General features: G+C 34.0%; 1 long non-coding RNA gene across 1 annotated transcript; it reads left to right on the top strand.

The window, feature by feature from the left end:
• Positions 1 to 4,134: 4,134 nt before the first annotated feature.
• On the top strand, positions 4,135 to 5,984 carry LOC309480029. The gene is made up of 3 exons (XR_014199512.1): positions 4,135 to 4,263; positions 4,405 to 4,447; positions 5,670 to 5,984. It is a non-coding gene; the product is annotated as an uncharacterized lncRNA (long non-coding RNA).
• Positions 5,985 to 16,805: the final 10,821 nt, after the last annotated feature.

The raw sequence follows: 16,805 nt of genomic DNA, 5'->3' as shown, positions 1-16,805 counted from the left end.
TATAAAGATCGGATGCACTTTCTCAGGCAAATGTTTCAGACATACATTCAGCTGATGTAATACTGTGTTATTTCCTGCCGCTGCAGAAAGAAAAATTAATGTTAAATATTTATGGTTTACATATGTTTATAAGGATCTTATGCATAACATGTTCAGTCAACATAATTGTTATATGCATAAAATATTCTTTTGACTCATTTGAGTAGATGTACAAGAGTCTGTACAAAATGTATTGCCAAGACAGCACACCTTGATCAAGCTAAAACACTACTATCAAGTCACTAACTATCCCTATAGCTTTAATGCTTTGAATCTTTTCCACCTGTGCATTTACATATGCCCCTATAATCACCATGTATTTTACAGGTAACAAACCAAAGGAAGAAGGCTGCAGCATTGATGTGTCAACCATGGTAAATAGCCTACAGGAACATCCTTCATGAAGATAGCTATGTGCAGCAAGCTTAACATTCAAGATTACCTTTATCAATTTGCATGGGTCTTGGGTTTGCATGGGTCATTTATCTATATTTGTGTAATTGATAAGTTATGTTTAATTCCCTGTAAAGTAGCAATACAAATGTTCTCTATTTTTTAATCACTTTAAGCCCAGTGTCAGTGAAGATGGTGTGGTTAGTGGAATCCTGGTGTTTGTGGGAAATAGAAGGAACCTTGCCCAGCACTACGATGTGACCCTGATGACTGAGGTAATTCATCACACATTCATCAACAGTTAGCAGTCAAAAGTTTACGTACGCTTTGCTGAATAAACTGCTTCATCAGGGTACTACTCCATAAAAAGAGAACATATACATTTTTGTGATCCCTCTTATTGCTAAAATTATTAACATTTTGCAGATACTTCAAGGTGTATATAAACTTTAAAGCGCAACTGTATATCTATCAATTTCATTCATTTGAGCCAAATATAATAATGGACTGGATCTGTTTTATAAACAAATATCCTTCTGTTTTTTGTTTTGTTTTTTTTCTCAAGGTATTTTTTCTGACTTTTCTGCCTCTTTGGAACATTTCCATTCACATTTACTCTGGAGAGCTTCTGGGACATTGACATAAACGGCACTTTCCAACAACTTCAAAAAAATTGGTGACATGATTTTGGTTTTCTTGTTTTTGTGCCTTTTGGATTTCTTCAGTTTTTGTTTTGTTTTTAGACAAACTTATATTCACTGTAATGCTGGAGTAAGCATTTTGTCCTGTTTAATGTTGGTGCTATGTAAAGTGTGCTATGTTAATATTAGTTTATGTATTAGCCAACATGATCTAACAATGAGCATTTTTTCTTTTTACAGTATTTATTGATCTTTGTTAATATTAGTTAATTAAAATATAGTTTAAGTTAGTTAATACAATTTATAGTCATTGTTCATGTGAGTTCACAGTGCATTAACTCATTTTAATACACAACTTTTGAATATAATAATGCATTATTAAATGTTGAAATTAACATTAACTAAGACTAATAAATGCTTAAAGTATTATTCATTCTTAGTTCATGTTAACTGAAGTAGTTAACTAATAATACCTTTTTGTAAAGCATTACCCGTTTGAATCTTAGTGTTGTACATGGAATGATACTTTTCTTCACATTTTGTTTGTATTAATTCATGGGTTGTGTGTGTGAGGTACTGTGTGTTTGCTTCTAAAATGATGTGTGTACTGGTAATCCCTAGGTTATGGGGACCAAATTACCCCAAAAGTATAGTAATACCAGTAAATTACATGCAAACAATCTTATAAATCCATACAGAATGATGTTTTCTGAAAATGTAAAAATGCTAAATGTTTTCTGTGATGGATAGGTTTAGGTACCTTTGTATGAGGGAGAAAATGATTGTGCATAATAAGCATCATTGTCCTCCAGACTCTTTCTAAATGAGTTAAAGGGATAGTTCACTTTAAAATGAAAATACTGTCATCATACTCGCCCTCAAAAGTTGTTTCAAACCTGTATGAATTTATTTATTCTGCTGAACACAAAGAAAGATATAAAAAAAAAAATTTGCAACCAAACAGTTAACTGGTCCCATTGACTTCCATAATATTTTTTTTTTTCCTACTATGGAAGTTAATGGGACCAGTTAACTGTTTGGTTACGGACATTTTTCGAAATATCATCTTTTGTGTTCAGCAGAAGAAATAAATTGTCATATGTCATATGATGACAGAATTTTCATTAAAGTGAACTATCCCTTTAAAGTGTTGTAACTGTTTATGTATAGTGTTTCTTTGGGGGGGGTTTTGTGCATCAACAGAAAGGTTTTTATGTATTTATTTTAGAGATTTTGTCAGTAAATGTACGTAGAGGGTTTTAAATTGAATTTGTGTTGATTGTAACTAGGTTAAGATTTTTTTTATTCAAATTTGAAATAAATTGCAACTATTATTATTTTTTTTTAATTACAAATGTATTTAATTATATAAAAGTGTACATGTATATTACATTAAAGTATATTTTAGTCCACATTAATTGCTTGTCAGTATATTTGGAAGTACACTTTTGTCATATTTCAAAGTTCAAATAAAAATGTATTAAAGTCCCACTTAAGTTGTTACAAAAAAGCACTCTTAATTTAAACTAATTGCTTTTAATTTGAGCTTAACCCAGGTGAAAATAAAGTGTACTTGAGTGCACTAAAAAAACACTTAAATACAAGAAAGTACATTTGTAGTACATTCCTATTTTTTGTGCTAAAGAAAAGTTAAAAAATTATACACTATAAATACACTAATTAAAAGTATATTTTTACTTAAGTAGTACTTAAGTGTAATTGCAAAAGTATACTAAATAACATTGATATTTTAAATGTATTTTTAGTGCATAAGAAAAAAGATATACTATTGAAAAAATACACAGAAGTGTTTTATTAGTGTATTTCTTACAAGTACATTTTTAACACATTAAAAATAGTTCATTGTTAGTGCACTTTTAGATAGCTATTATAAGTTTAAATTAAATTGATTTTACTTAAAATATATTCAAAATGTAATAGTCAAAAATTTAATTTTCCCAAAAGTAGTATTTAAGTACACTTTATAAAAATAAACTAAATATTACTAATTCTTTAAATTAATTTTAAGTGTATAAGGTACTCCCAGGTGAAAAAGACATAGTATTAAATGTATTAAAAATATACTTGAAATACAAATAGTATAATACATTTGTATTACCAACATGCTTATTTGAAGTGCATAAAAAATACATTGAATTGTATTTTAATATATTTCTAAAAAGTATACTAGAAATACATTGGTAATAAATATATGCTTAATTATACTTTAAATAAATATGCTAAACACAAGCATAATTTTTATATATTTCTAACAAATGCACTACAAGTACATTGGTAATAAATATATGATTAATTATACTTTCAATAAATATGCTAAACACAGGCATACTTTTAATATATTTCTAACAAATGCACTAAAGGTACATTGGTAATAAATATATGCTTAATTATACTTTTAAGAAATATGCTAACACAATCTACCATTTGTGTGAAGTTTTAGTGTATTTAAAGAAAACATACTTATGTTGCTCTTAATTAAAATACATTTGTGTAACTTGTGTAAGAACATAGCTAAATCTAAAATATTAAAATGGTTAATCTAAAATATAAAAAGCTTTTAATGTGTTTAAAGTACTTTAAACACTTAGGCCTACTGCAATATATTTGTAATATTTATCATTTTACCATTTTAATATTTTAGATTTTTTTGTATAATGTACCAACTTCTAATGTATTATAAACATTTGTCTACTATCATTAAGCATTGCAATAAGCACTTAAAATGAATGTTGTTCACTTTTACTTGTTTGTAGGCTACTTGTAAAGGGCTGTTGTCCATTACATGATGTTTTTACTACTGAAATTCCCACATGGATATCAACATCATATTATTTTAAATGCATAATAGATACATTTTCCAAATATGTTTAAATGTTGTCCAAAAATATGTTGTACTTGTTTGAATTTGAAAAACGCTAATAACACACGTGACTAATCCTGATTGGTTCCAGCTGTTGAACGTCTGTGATTGGTTCTGGTGTAATTATGAGCTCACACCTCACTTAGAGCTTGCTGACGGCTGTGCGTTCATTGAATGTGATTATATTTCGGCGTCGCGTCGCGTGTAGTTAGGACACGGTGTAATAATTCAGAGATAGAAGTCTAAATTCAAACTAGAGCGATCGTGTTTCTTTAGAGGACTTGGAGGAAACCACGCGATATGGATTAGGTGAGTTTTTTTATTTCTAAGATTAACGGAATTCTTAAATGTTTTGCAACTAATGAGTGATCATGACAGTAGCCTATTTAGATTTTTTTTCTAACGTTAATAGAAAAAGTAACTGTTAGTGTTGTTTTTATTTTTTCCAAGTCGAATCTCGAAGAGATGAAGATACTGCTATCAGAAGTTACTGGTAAGTTTTAGTTGCTGTTTGCATAAATAAATAGCTCACTGTTTAGTTTTTGTCCTAGTTTTTTTCCAACATTTTTTCCTAGCTTCTTAGTCTAGTCTAATTTGTGTTCATTCATGTAAAAATCTATTTAATTGTTTTTTTGGGACAGCTGCAAGTCACTTGTCATGGCTTACAATATTTTGCACTACTTCTAATTTCCTCTCTCTTTGAAGAGTTTGAGAGTTTGTGTTTCTGCACATAACTTTTTTTTTTTTTGCTCTCAAAGTCAAAGGGGGCTGACTAAAACAAGATTAGCATTTGTTATACATTTTAATTATTATTCTTGTTGGCTGCGTATACTTTTTCAGTTAAACGGTTAGCCTAAATTGCCCTTTTTTGCTGTGATACAGTGACATATGTAGACTTCACAGTTGTTCAAGAGCTATTTTATTAACTCCTTTTCTTAATTAACATGTTATATTAAATGTCTACTGTTAAAATATATGAACTAAGCATTACATGCTATGTTAAAGAATTCCATTTTTACTAGGTGAAAAAGACTTACTATTAAATGTAATAAATATGTACTTAAGTATGTTTTTAGTACAAAACAAATATACTTTAATGCATTTATAATACATTTAACAGTATGTCTTTTTCACCTTTTATGTACAACAGAGGGAAATGTCAAAACATTATACACTGTAAAAAAAAAAATTACATCCCCAAGTCAAAAATTTCTAGTGACTGATCACATCTAAATTTTTCAATTAGTCTGACGTATTATTTCTCATTGAGCCAATGTTAACAGACTATTGCAACAAGAATTGCACTTGGGCCAATTAAAAAATTTAGATGTGACCCGTCACTAGAAAATTTTGACTTGGAGAGGTTAGAATTTTTTTACAGTGTACTGTGTTGTAATAAAAAACGTCTAGGTTACGACCTCTGTTCCCTGAGAACAGGGAATGAGACACTGCATTGATGACGATATGGGGAACACCCTCCATGTAAACCGGTGTTTGAAAAGCTGTACAATCTCGGCAATAGAATTTGACTGGCGACAGCCTATGACACGACTAGTGCGACTCAGAAGAATTAAAGAGGCGCCTAGAGAACATTGTTCCCCAATAGCATCATCGAAGCAGTGCAAGTTCCCTTTTGATAGGGAACAGTTACTTTTTTAACAGAGGTTAATTTTGCTTTAATATAAAAATAAACTCATCTTTTTCCCCTTTCATAGACACTGTGATCAAACAATTTCCAACATGTCTGAGGTGCGAGCACTGATTCGAAGGAAATGCAACAATAAGGCAAACTCAAAGACCAATCAGTAACAGTACTGTAACTGTTTGCAGCTATTAATGATTGCACTTTATTGACTAGTTAGGTTTATTGAAGTTAGTTTTTTTGTTGTTGTTTATAATACCTCTGCAGATCACTGTATTTTATGTTAATGTATTTTTTTTTACAGTTTACATATGCTGCTGTACTGATGTACACTGGGTAATACATTAAAGTTTACTAGCTTTCAAAGTGTGTGTTTTATACAATTCTTTTTTTAATGTGTGTTTTAATACACCATTAACATATTTAATTGTTTTATAAAGGTACTGTTCACAGTGTTAAAACATATTTGAAATGATTTACTATATAAAAAAATGTGAGCAATACATAAATATGATTTGTATATATTATATATTCTTAAATTTTAAATAATTTAAGTGTATTTAAAATGCAATAAAGATGGGTTCAATTGTACTAAAAGGGGTAACAAAATAAATTAAAGCCTAAATAGTATGTTAAAAGCGTATTTTAGTTCATCTTCAGTGTGTCTCAAAATAGCACAGTTGAGTACACTAAGATGATCTTAATTTTATATTAAGCAGTACTAAAGGTAAGCTTTTAGTATATTAAGTGCAAAATAAGTATGTCGAAAATAGAGCACTTTAAGTACATTATGGCAGTGTATTATGGAAGTGTAATAAAATGTATTTTAGTGCACTTTTTTTAATCTAGGAATACATTCTAAGTATAATTTGTAAATAATTTAATATTATTATTATTATTATAATTTAAATAGTTTATTATTGTATTTAAAGATGGTTTCAATTATACTAAAACTGGTAACGAAATACATTTGTTAAAAATATGAAATAGTATATTAAAAATACACTTCAGTTTATCTTCAGTGTGTCTCAAAAAAGCACAATTGAGTACACTAAGATGATCTTAAGTTTATTAAGCAGTACTAAAGGTAAGCTTTTAGTATATTAAGTGCAAAATAAGTGTGTCGAAAATAGAGCACTTTAAGTACATTATGGAAGTGTATTATGGAAGTGTAATAAAATGTATTTTAGTGCACTTTTTTTAATCTAGGAATACATTCTAAGTATAATTTGTATATAATTTAATATTATTATTATTATAATTTAAATAGTTTATTATTGTATTTAAAGATGATTTCAATTATACTTAAAGTGGTAACAAAATACATTTTTTAAAAATATGAAATAGTATATTAAAAATACACTTAAATTCATCTTCAGTGTGTCTCAAAAAAGCACAATTGAGTACACTAAGATGATCTTAAGTTTATATTAAGCAGTACTAAAGGTAAGCTTTTAGTATATTAAGTGCAAAATAAGTGTGTCGAAAATAGAGCACTTTAAGTACATTATGAAAGTGTATTATGGAAGTCACTTAACCCCTAGTTGCTCCAGAGGCGTGCGACCTCTGACATATATAGCAATTGTAAGTCGCTTTGTATAAAAGCGTCAGCTAAATGAATAAATGTAAATGTAAATGTAAATGTAAGTGTACTAAGTGCACTTAAATAAAATGTATTTTACTGCACTTTTTTTTCACCTGGGAATCTGTGATACATTTGAAATCAATTACATGCAATACGTTTGTCGAAAACATTACACTTAATTCACATTTAAGTGTATTGTTAACTGACATTAAAGTATATTTTAGTTCACATGAATTGCTTGTCAGTTCATTAAACTACACTTTAATACATATTTAATAAGTACTTTCAGTGTATTTAAAATATAGTTTAAGTCCCATTTATGTTTTAAAAAAAGCATTCAAAAGTTCAACTAATTGAATTTAATATGAACTTAATTTGTGATACATTTGAAATTAAATACAAATAAAATGCTCTTAAGCGGTGAAAAAATTACATTTAATTCACACTTAAGTGTATTGTTATCTGACATTAAAGTACATTTTAGTTCACATTAAGTGCTTGTCAGTGCATTGAGCAGTGCACTTTAAATCAATTTTAAAGACACTAGAAGCAATTATGAAAGTAAATATAAAGTTGTATTAAAGTCCCACTTAAGTGGTACCAAAAAATCACTCTTAATGACAACTTATTGCATTTTATTTCAACTTAATATGTGATATATTTCAAATCAATTATACTTAATGTACATTCAGACCGGTGAAAACATTGCATTTGAGTTACACTTAAGTGTATACATTTAAAGTATATTATTTGTATAATAAGTACACTTTATAAAAGTACACTAAAGTGCTTTTTTTTTTTCACAAGGGAAGCTAGGTCTTCTAAACATTAGATCACTCACACCTAAGGCAGTTATTGTAAATGAAATAGTCACAGATAATAGCTTCGATGTACTTTGCCTTACTGAAACCTGGCTTAAACCAAATGATTATTTCGGTCTAAATGAGTCTACTCCATCTGGATACTGTTATAAGCATGAGCCCCGTCTGATTGGTCGTGGCGGCAGTGTTGCAACAATCTATAGAGATATTCTAAATGTTACTCAGAAAACAGGTTATAAGTTTATTTCGTTTGAAGTACTTGTACTAAATGTTACGCTTTTAGATGTTAGAAAAACATCCCTATTATCTCTAGCCTTGGCTACCGTATATAGACCGCCAGGGCCTTACGCTGATTTCCTAAAAGAGTTAGCAGATTTTCTCTCAGACCTATTAGTCAATGTCGATAAAGCATTAATTGTTGGAGATTTTAACATACACGTAGATAATCCAAATGATGCGTTAGGGGCTGCGTTTACAGATTTATTAAATTCATTTGGGGTCAAGCAAAACGTCACCGGACCAACTCATCGTCTTAATCATACACTCGATTTAATTATATCACATGGAACCGTTCCAACCGATATAGATATCATTCCACAAAGTGATGATGTCACTGATCATTACATGGTAACTTGCATATTACGTACTGCTGTAATATTTACATTTACATTTATTCATTTAGCTGACGCTTTTATTCAAAGCGACTTACAATTGCTATATATGTCAGAGGTCACACGCCTCTGGAGCAACTAGGGGTTAAGTGTCTTGCTCAGGGACACATTGGTGTCTCACAGTGGATTCGAACCCGGGTCTCTCACACCCAAAGGCATGTGTCTTATCCATTGCGCCACCACCACCCCTACATGTCATGCGGCGCAGCGTTATCAACCAGGCAGAACAATCCTTCCATCCACCATAGATCATTTCTCAAATTGCTTATCTAATCTGTCTCAGCTGCTGCCTGAACCCAAACAAACAGATGAACTACAAGAACTAACTAGCACTATGAGCTCCATTCTCTCTAGAACATTGGATGTTGTTGCACCCATTAAATTAAAAAAGGTCAGAGAGAAAATTAAAGCACCATGGTACAACAATACTACGCATGTTCTAAAGAGAGAAACCCGTATTTTAGAGCGTAAATGGAAACAAACTAATTTAGAGGTCTTTAGAATCGCGTGGAAAGACGTTATAAAAAGACCCTAAAAGTGGCCAGGGCTGAGCACCTCCGCAAACTAATAGAAAATAACCAAAATAATCCAAGGTTTTTATTTAACACCGTGGCTAGACTAACAAATAAACAGACCTGGGGGGTGACCCGAACAAAATATCCTGTTACAGTTCAGTAGTAATGATTTCATGAACTTCACTGAGAAAATAGAAAACATCAGAACCACAATTGTAAACGTTCAATCTTCATTTGCGCCTTATAATTCAGCTTCAATTATCACCCCGCAAGAACAATTACAGTGCTTTACAACTATAGAACAAAAAGAGTTAAATAAACTTATCACTTCATCTAAAACAACAACATGTTTATTAGATCCTATACCAACTAAACTATTGAAAGAAGTGTTACCTGTAGTGGAAGAGCCTCTCCTCAATATTATTAACTCGTCTTTATCTTTAGGTCATGTTCCAAGAACATTTAAACTGGCAGTTATAAAACCACTCATTAAGAAACCACAATTAGATTATAATAACCTAGCAAATTATAGACCCATTTCAAATCTTCCATTTATGTCTAAAATATTTGAAAAAGTGGTGTCTGCTCAACTGGGCTCTTTCTTGCAACAAAATGATATCTTTGAAAAGTTTCAGTCTGGATTCAGGCTGCACCATAGCACTGAAACTGCGCTTGTTAAAATCACAAATGATTTACTTTTAGCTTCTGACCAAGGCTGTTATCTCAATACTAGTTTTACTTGATCTTAGTGCTGCGTTCGATACTATAGATCACACAATACTCTTAGATCGACTACAAAATTATACTGGTATTCAAGGACAAGCATTAAGCTGGTTCAAATCATACCTATCTGACCGCTACCATTTTGTCTATTTAAATGGAGAAAAATCGATCATAACTCCAGTAAACTATGGAGTGCCGCAGGGATCTGTGTTAGGCCCTCTGTTATTCTCAATATATATGATGCCACTTGGAAATATTATAAGGAAACATGGAATTAGTTTCCATTGTTATGCTGATGACACTCAGATATATATATATCATCACGGCCGGATGAAAACGCTAAATTATCCAAATTGACAGAGTGTGTTAAAGATATAAAAGATTGGATGACGCGTAATTTTCTTTTATTAAATCCAGACAAGACAGAGGTAATACTTATCGGTTCAAAAAAACCGCCCACAAAACCTCGCACAATACAACTTTAACATCATAGGATGTCCTGTTACTTTATCCTCTACAGTAAAAGACCTGGGTGTTATACTCGATTGCAACCTGTCTTTTGAAAATCATATTTCATATGTTACAAAAACAGCCTTTTTCCACCTTAGAAACATTGCTAAGCTACGTAATATGCTATCAGTTTCTGATGCAGAAAAGTTAGTTCATGCATTCATGACCTCGAGACTAGATTACTGTAATGCTTTATTAGCTGGTTGTCCTGCATCCTCAATAAAAAAGCTAAAGTTAGTCCAAAATGAAAAGAGTTCTTACTAGATCAAGAAAATATGATCATATAACACCGATTTTATCATCACTGCATTGGTTACCTATAAAGTTCCGTATTAATTACAAGGTATTGCTACTGACTTATAAAGCCCTAAACGGCTTAGCCCCAGTCTATTTAACGGATCTTCTATCGCCCTATAATCCATCGCACTCTTTAAGATCACTAAATTCAAGGCTTTTGGTCATACCTAGGATTTCTAGGTCCACCAAAGGAGGGAGAGCATTTTCACATTTGGCTCCAAAACTCTGGAATAGTCTTCCTGATACTGTTCGTTGCTCAGACTCGCTCTCCCAGTTTAAAACTAGATTAAAGTTGCATCTCTTCAGCCAGGCATTCATATAATATTTTTAATCTTACAGTTCAAACTACAATCTGGCCTCTAGTTCATAAATGCCAGAGGAGAACTGGCCCCCGACTGAGCCTGGGTTCTTCCAAGGTTTTTTTTCTCCATTAGGTCACCTGATGGCGTTTTAGGACACCATTAGGTTACTTGATGGAGTTTTTCGGTTCCTTGCCACTGTTACCTTTGGCTTGCTCAGTTGGGGATATTTTGGGGATATTGAATTTAATTTTATCAATTAATAAATTCCACTAGAAACAAACCTTGTTGTATTATTTTAATTTAATACTGTGAAGCTGCTTTGATACAATCTGTATTGTGAAAAGCGCTATACAAATATACTTGACTTGACTTGACTTGACAATATTAACAAATTGTTGCTAACTACAGCTGCGTCCCATATCAAAGGGCGCATCTGAAGCGCTCGGACCAGTCTAGCCTACGGAGGATTGTTCTTGTCGCCTGGCAACCGTGACAGCTGCCGATGACGAACGCGAGAAATACTGGACTGTTTTATATTCAATTGGGTTTTATATTCAAACCTGGCTAAACCGAAAATACATTATCCGGCAGCGCCGAAACATCCTCACAATGTCCTCCAGTAAAATATAAAACATAAAAATGACAATAGCCAATTCTGGCTCCATAGCTGTTTACTCAATTATATCAAATGAATGATCAGGACGGCAGCTGTCCTCTCGCCCCGGTGCTTGGCACCAGGAGCGGTGATCAGAAACACCTGGTTGCGCAATTAGGAATTCCTACGAAGGCTACATGGTGCGTCCTTCGAAGGATGCAGCCTTCATATTGGGACACAGCTTTGGTGTGGCTGCTTTCAAAGACCAGGGTGCGTGACAATCAGCTCCCTAGTTCAGTAGTCAGGGCACTGATCAGGGAATCACTCAATGGGCTACTGACTACTGAACTAGGGAGCTGATTGAGACGCACCCCGTAACTCTATGGTCCTGTATGGCTGCTGATTGGGCTCAAAAGCCGGCAGCTGAGGCTCCCTGTCAGAGGAGAAACGGTGCACACCTGTGTTAGAGGAGCTATCCCTGGTCCAGAACATCACTGGGTGACACGGATGGTTGTGCTGCATTGTGCAGGACCATGCTTCCTTCTGGCTACCACAATACACACAGAGATAGATCTATATTGAGATTTACAATGCTTATACACACAAAGAACAAAAATATTCAAAATATTCACACTGTTTACACATCCATCTTTGATCCCATTTTACAAATCACATGTCATGTTGGGCTATAAACAAAATTTAACTCAGAAATAAATTCTTAATATCAAACAGGCAAAATAATGACTACTGACAAAAGCACACTTGTTGAACATATGTTTATTGAAATACAAATATTAACCACAAGAACAACAAACAATTAATTTAACATGTTGTAAATGCTATAAATGTAATCTAAATGCTTAGCAAAGCAACAAATAACAAGACATTTTAAGTTTGGGTTCCATAAATGAAAAACAAGTAACTAATCTACTAAATGGAGTGTACAAAAGTGTCAGGGTGTTAAGTGTTACTGACTCTTGAACACTATAGCTTTGGAAAGTTTGGTTTAATATTTTCTTCTCCTGCTCCACAACCAGCTCACTTCTCCTTTTCTTTAAACTGGTCTTAAATCTCCCTCCTAGGTAGGCCTGAAGATCCTGAAGATCCTTGATCCCCCGAGGGCTCCAGCCAGGATCTCTCTCACCAGCTCCTTTTATTATGTCTGCCTCGTCTGAGAGGCCCTTGGTGTCTGAATAAAAATAAAATCAAGCAGACAGGTTAACACTCATGACAAGCCAAATTATATAAATATTTATAAATTCAATATTAAGCCTCAACGCACAAGGGAAAGGAAAATGTGCACAGACCTAGTCATTTTCAGCCTGTAGATTAAAGTACGCAGCCTGGAGTCCTGTAGGTTTCTCCTGTCTAGTGTGCCTCAGTCTCGTGTAGGGCCTGAGTTTGCCAGCTAGTTCGGGTTCCAGATCCTCTAGAGACTGGGCCAGCTTGCGCTTGTGCAGAGCGGGCTGTTCCTGAAGTCCAGAGGAACCGGCTTGCGCAAGAGGCAGACTCTGAAGGTCCACGGAGATCTTCATGTCGCATCCCACATCTGGCACCTGGGTGGATGAAAGTGCTTCAGGTCTGCTTGAGGGCTGGTCAAAAGCACGGTGTGTCGTAAGCACAGGGGGAGGTGTGCTTGCTCCAAAAGAAGTAGAAGCCTCCATACCGCAGACCTCCACTTCCATTGCAGTGATCCTTGAAGTCAGCCCGTCGAGTCTCCTGTCCACAGCATCCATCCTCTTGGTCACAGATTCCCCCATGGCCTTCACCATTTCTTCAACACCATGTTTAGCAGAATTAAAGTTTTCCTCCAGCAGCTGGAGGTCAGATTTGACCTGTGCCTCTAGCCTCTCTGTGTAGAAACTCCTTGAAGGCTTTTAACTTAGTTTTTAATTACTAAAAGTAATCCTTGAGTAAAGGTTCACATTCAATCGAATTGTGAAAATTAAAAACAGTGTTGTTCATTTGCAGAATGAAATTTTAACTGACACAATTTCTTACCCTTCACCACATGCCAAATGTCAAACTCGTGGTGAATAAATGGATAATCCTCCCGCATGATCTTTCTTATGGATGGTGATCTGTCAGTGGTCAACACATCTACTTTGATGCCTTTCTCCAAAATTTGATTTAGGCCTTTTTTAAACCCAATAGGCTCCATGGCCGCTGAGCTGGATGCTTCTGTTACATAAAAAAATATAAGATACAACAAACATATTCTTTATATTAAGTTGAAACATGTTTCATCTTTCTTTATAGTGTTTTCACTTAGGGTGTAATAAGTATAATATTCTGTAAGTTTGTACATTAATTTACAAAGTATATTACCATTTGTGGTGTTTACTAATTAAAATATTGCATAATTGTACACTGTATATATCAACATGTACACTCACCTGCACCAACTCAAAGTGTACAATTTTATCCGTTGTGTCATCCATAAGACTGTATGTGTTGTATTTTGCAGAAAAAACAGGGCTGTAGCAGGTACGACATAAGATGAAACAATACACTTTAAGTTTTTCATATTTCTTTTAATTATTGTAAGGCTATGTTCACACTTAGCGTCTTTTTTGACAAGAAAAAGTTGACAACGGCGTTTTTTTAGCAAAAAAAAACGCTGGCAGCGTTCGGTTACAAATAGCAGCCGAGCGCGTCTTTTGTTGCTATAACAACAGCTGCAACAGTAGCCTAGTGCTGTGTGATGCAAAAAATGTCGAGAAAGAGAAAGTTGGCTCTTGCGTTGGCTTTTGAAGTTACCGGGGAGGAGAATGTCGGTTCACAAAGACGTTTGTGGGTGCACGACAGACAGTCGTTCTTGTTGTTATGGAAACGACAGGTCTCGCTACTCGCTTGTCATTGGTCAGCTGTCAAAAAGGCGCTTGACGTAGGGCGTTCTTTTCAGAAAAGTTGAACTTTTTTCAACTTAAAAAGACGCTCTGAGCTGCAGAAAAAGACGCCGGCGGTGGCGTCTAAAAAAGCGCTCAGGACTTTTTTGAAAAAACGGTTCACTCCATAGGGTTATAATGTAGAACAGACGCTGGCAGTTTGAAAAAAGACGCTAAGTGTGAACATAGCCTAAGTAAGGTGTTTCAATTACCTGTCTGATCTCCCATCCCCTGATAAATGTACGTCACTCTAATGCATTTTGAACCTGTAAATCGTTCAGAATCCCTGCTTGTTTTTCTTTGTAAGTAACATCAACTGCAGGAATGAGGTATGAAGGTATGCATTGAATAGAAAGCGGTTTTCTTTGGCACCTGTAAGTTCAGCAGTGCAGCCCAATCAGCAAAGTTGACATACGTTGCACCACTGAATAGGACACTTGCAGAAACCAGAAGATTGTTTAAAGGCATTCCCCGAACATCTTCACATGAACTCCAACGGTCCTGATGTTTGTTCTCACATTCCCACAGCACTTCGATAAGGCTCCCCGAGGCTTTTTTCTTGGTTTCAGTAATTAGTGCTCCACAATCCTGACATCTTCTAACATTTTCATCACATTTGATTCGTTTACAATCCATTTTCTTTCCTTCCACTTCTCATTTTCTCTATCTTCCTCTGTAGTTGTAGTTGACGTTGATGATGTCGAGCTGGCAGGAACAAAACTTGTGTCCTTGTCTGATGGATATTGTTTTGAAAGCATGCTGATATCTAGATCACAATCTTCAGATTGTGGTTCATTCTGTGATGTCTGATCCTACGTGACAGACAGTACATTTTAATCACAATCTTTAAAGTCCAACTGAAATCAAAATTGACCCTATTTACTTTGTTAGCACTATAGCACAAAGCAGATGGTTAGTTTCTACTAGTTGATTAAATTACTGGATTCCAATCAACAAACACAAACCCTGTTGTTCCTGGACTTTGAAGCCGAGCAAATGGCATTTAAACATCTGCATCTAAGGACACAGATCTCTCCTTCCTGGATAAACAAAAAAAACATTCTGTTTTACTGCTCTGCTGGGAGCACGGGCCGCCTAGGCGCCACGCTGATTGTTTGTATTGTTGTTCGTTTTCCTATGCATATTTACTCCTGCGTGTTTTGATTAGTACATGTAACCTTAGTTTGTTTTATATTAAATTCTATAATCTTTTGAGTTAAAATTTGTCTCGATGTTCCATTACTGAAGTCCCTGAAAATTGATCTAAGCTACAGCTCTACCTTATTTTACTATCACAATCTCTAAATTGTCTAGAACACGAAAATATCGTTTCTTGTGGCCACAGGAGGGTATTTGTCAGTGTTATAGACCGTATAAGTTTCTGTTCAGAGGTTGTACATACTGGCCGCCGGACGGACAGTTTGTGTGATAACTAAACATTAACTTCTACCTAAATTTCCCCTGATTAAAGATATAATTTTACCTACCTATATTAACGATTAATACGAGTAATCTTGTTAATTATTGATATAAGGTGAGGTTTGACCTATTCCCTATTTGAGAAAATAATTTGTGTATGCGATATTAATATTCATCATATTCATCTCATTTGACTATGAATTCCCCATAACAAAGTCATTTTCGCTATATATATATTGATGGAGAAAGCGGGCATTTTCAAACTTCATTTTGGGACAAAGATTCAGATTTGTGTTCATGTGTGATTTGGGGAGTTTAATGTGTATTCGCGCATTTGAATTCTGAATTTAAGTCGACTAAAAAAACTGAACAAGGTGAAAAGCCGTATCAGTAACCCACCAGTATTCCCTGGATGTGGAGAAAACTGCAGTTCACAGTATTGTAACAAGTCCAAGTTAGAAAAAAAAAAGGAAAATCTTTTTTTTGCTTGACTGCGTACATGTAATTCTGTCTAAAGACCTGTTTTTGAACAAAGAAAAGTTCCCCTCAGGCGTACTACCGGTATTCTGTAAAGAAAAAATATCTTATTTTATGTCGCTAGCAACGACAACTACGGGTTGTGAAAAGCTGGTTTAGCTACCCAGCGAAAACCCCGTTTCAGTGTCTGTACAGACCAGGCACATGAGATCCGCCGCGATCTTCTGAACATTTATTTGCAGTGTGGTTTTTGTGTTTGCAAAAAGTCTGCATGCGTGAAAACTGTGATTGCTGAAGCAATCTCTATAGGCGCTGTAGATTTAAATTTAGTCTTTCCCCTTATTATTAGATTCACAGGGCCGGACACCAGTTATCTTGCCAAGAAGAATTTTTATTCTTATATGTC

Source organism: Leuciscus leuciscus, assembly GCF_965113295.1.
Source record: "Leuciscus leuciscus genome assembly, chromosome: 18".
Lineage (NCBI taxonomy): Eukaryota > Metazoa > Chordata > Actinopteri > Cypriniformes > Leuciscidae > Leuciscus > Leuciscus leuciscus.
This window is presented reverse-complemented; position numbering and strand designations above follow the sequence as displayed.